Source organism: Scyliorhinus torazame, unplaced genomic scaffold, assembly GCF_047496885.1.
Source record: "Scyliorhinus torazame isolate Kashiwa2021f unplaced genomic scaffold, sScyTor2.1 scaffold_1598, whole genome shotgun sequence".
Lineage (NCBI taxonomy): Eukaryota > Metazoa > Chordata > Chondrichthyes > Carcharhiniformes > Scyliorhinidae > Scyliorhinus > Scyliorhinus torazame.
In genome coordinates, this window is record NW_027309325.1 from 3,858 (window position 1) to 7,500 (window position 3,643).

Here is a 3,643-nt window from a genome sequence, read left to right on the forward strand (position 1 = left end):
TTTGGCGTCCCGAGGGGTTGGCGGGGTACCTGCAGATTGGTAGGAGGTGGAAAATCGAGAAATGGACTTTGGTCGGAAAGGTCCCCTCGAGCCTCCAGGTCTGCGGAGACCGACCCGGGCTGCCGCCCCGCCGGCCGCTCGGCCCGATCGGGCGCGAATTCTTTCCGATTTTCGCCCTTTTTTCGGGTTTTCGGCCGGCGCTCCAAACGGCGGCCCGACGCCCCGCCGAGGCCGGGCACGGCTCCCCGCCGCGCAAGGGGCCGTGTTTGCCTTGGTCTGCCTTGGAATTGTCACCAAACGCCCGCGCTTCGCCTGGGGAGGCTGGCCGAGTCGGTGGCAAGTCATGAACCAGTGGAGGCTGGTGGAGACAGTGGCAAATCATAAACCAGTCGGACTTAGCCTGTGGAGGCTGGTGGAGACAGTGGCAAGTCATGAACCAGTGGCAAATCATAAACCAGTCGGACTCAGCCTGTGGAGGCAGGGCCAGGCAGTGGCAAGTCATGAACCAGTGGCAAATCATAAACCAGTCGGACTCAGCCTGTGGAGGCAGGTCCAGGCAGTGGCAAGTCATGAACCAGTGGCAAATCATAAACCAGTCGGACTCAGCCTGTGGAGGCAGGGCCAGGCAGTGGCAAGTCATGAACCAGTGGCAAATCATAAACCAGTCGGACTCAGCCTGTGGAGGCAGGTCCAGGCAGTGGCAAGTCATGAACCAGTGGGAAATCATAAACCAGTCGGACTCAGCCTGTGGAGGCAGGTCCAGGCAGTGGCAAGTCATGAACCAGTGGGAAATCATAAACCAGTCGGACTCAGCCTGTGGAGGCAGGGCCAGGCAGTGGCAAGTCATGAACCAGTGGAGACAGTGGCAAGTCATAAACCAGTCGGACTTAAGCCTGTGGAGGCAGGTCCAGGCAGTGGCAAGTCATGAACCAGTGGCAAATCATAAACCAGTCGGACTCAGCCTGTGGAGGCAGGTCCAGGCAGTGGCAAGTCATGAACCAGTGGCAAATCATAAACCAGTCGGACTCAGCCTGTGGGAGGCAGGGCCAGGCAGTGGCAAGTCATGAACCAGTGGCATAATCATAAACCAGTCGACTCAGCCTGTGGAGGCAGGTCCAGGGCAGTGGCAAGTCATGAACCAGTGGAGCATAAACCAGTCGACCAGCTGGAGGCAGCCTGTGGCAGCATGACCAGGGATCATAAACCAGTCGGACTCAGCCTGTGGAGGCAAGGTCCAGGAACAGTGGCAAAGTCTCATGAACCAGTGGGTCAGACTGTGGAGGCAGGTCAGGCAGTGGCAAGTCATGACCTTGAGGCAGTGGCAAGACAGTCGGATGCTGTGGAGACAGTGGCAAGTCATAAACCAGTCGGACTAGCGTGTGGTGGTGGTTAAGGGGGGAGTGACTGTTAAAAGTCAGTGGCAAGTCGATGAACCAGTGGAGACAGTGGCAAATCATAACCAGTCGGACTTGTCCTGTGGAGGCTGGTGGAGACAGGTGGCAGAGTCATAAACCAGTCGGACTTAGCCTGTGGAGGCAGGTCCAGGCAGTGGCAAGTCATGAACCAGTGGAGACAGTGGCAACCAGTCGGACTTAGCCTGTGGAGGCTGGTGGAGACAGTGGCAAGTCATAAACCAGTCGCACTTAGCCTGTGGAGGGAAGGTGGAGACAGTGGCAAGTCATAAACCAGTCGGACTTAGCCTGTGGGGGCAGGTCCAGGCAGTGGCAAGTCATGAACCAGTGGAGACAGTGGCAAATCATAAACCAGTCGGACTTAGCCTGTGGAGGCTGGTGGAGACAGTGGCAAGTCATAAACCAGTCGGACTTAGCCTGTGGAGGGAGGTGGAGACAGTGGCAAGTCATAAACCAGTCGGACTTAGCCTGTGGGGGCAGGTCCAGGCAGTGGCAAGTCATAAACCAGTCGGACTTAGCCTCTGGCGACTTCCAGGAGGTCTATGAGGTCCTGTGCCGCCGCTTTACCGGGGCCAAGGTTGCAGGAGAGCGGAACGGAGGAGTGGATTGGTCCCGCCGATGGGGCACGTGCATATATGAAAAGTGCACCCTACCGTTAGTTAATCACTTGCCCTCGGAAGTGTATGAGGTCGTGTCCAGCCGTGGTACCGGGGACACAGTGGGGGTGTTCCCGCTAAGGTGGAGTGGATTGGTCCCGCCGAGCTGCCACTTGCATTTGTGGTCGAGTGTCTCGGACAGCTGGTTAACCACTTGCCCTCGGTAGTGCCGATGAGGTTTTGAAAAAGTCGATTTGCGGGGATTTGGAGCGCCTTCCTCGGATGGACTACCGGGCGACCTCCCGCCGATTTGCCATTTGCATTTGGCGTCACGAGGGGTTGGCGGGGTGCCCGGAGATTTTCGGGAACACGATTTTTAGAACATTTTCTGGCAGCGGTAGCACTTTGAAAGTACCCAGGAAAGTGCTACTTTGAGGTACGGTCCCGATTTCAAATCGAAGGCCTTACCAATGAGCACTCGGAAGTCCTCAAGGGGTTTTAGCAACAATTTTGACGGACTTTTCGAACTCATTTGCCGGCCTAAAAATCGGTCAGAGTCCGAGCCGGCGGTAACTCTGATACAAACAATGTGTTTCTGTGAACTCTTGTGTGAGAAACATACTTGTAAAAAAAAACAGACAAAGTGTTTTTTCTGTGGCGAGAGAGAAACACTTACAAAGTTTTTAATGGCGAGAAAACAAAGACACAATTATATATATATATATCCTTGTACAATAATTCAAGAAGAGACAGACATATATGGTAGAAGACACATTATAAAATGTCTGTCGAGGTTTAGCCTTTGTGACTGGGCACCTCTTGTCTTGTTTTCGGGCACACCTGGAGGCCAGGGTGCCCAAGTCTGTTTTCAGGCGACGCGGGGCGGCGGCGTTCCCGTGCCTGGTTCCCTTGGGTTGCAGTCGCATGTGTCACGGTTAACGGGTTGCACAGAGGCACATGTCGGGGCGTTCCCAGAAACCTGATTGAAGTCAGGCGCCGCACGCCGGCTGGTTGCAAGTGTCGTGCGAGCGCCGAAAGCCTTGGCCGAGAGCAGATTCTCGGGCGCGAGAGGTCACGCCCGTGGCGGCCAGTCGTTGTTGCTTCCTTCCGCACACGGCGGCGTACCTCTCGGCACCTACCTCTCGAACGATCAGGCGAGTCGTGTCCGACGTGGGAGGGCCCTCGGCGGGCCAGCGCTATTGTGGGCTGGTGTTCAGGCTGAGCGGTTGACCCTCCCCGTGCTGTGTGGGTTCCCCCGCCGCCCCGAGTCACAGACGGACATCGACCGAGAATTCTCGCAGCCCTTGTGAGGCCGAGGCGTGCGTTTGCTCTCTCTCTGTCGAGCAGATCGCAGTGGCAATATCTCGAGCCCTGGAACGGGCAGGCTCCGAGTCCTCAGTGTCGGCTTTTCCTAGCACTGTGTCCCCGTTCCTGTGGCCGAACACACGTTCTCTGGCAACGAAAGGAAGAACTAAAAGGGTCGCACACTGCTCCCGTGCGTGTGGCGTGCCTCTTCCGCCTGGACGGCGCGAGCCGGTCGCACCGTATTTTGTAGCTGAACCCGGTGCCTGATTCCCTGTCGGGAGGGAAGCCGTGTACCCCCCGTCGGACACACGCTGCGCCGACGACCGGCGA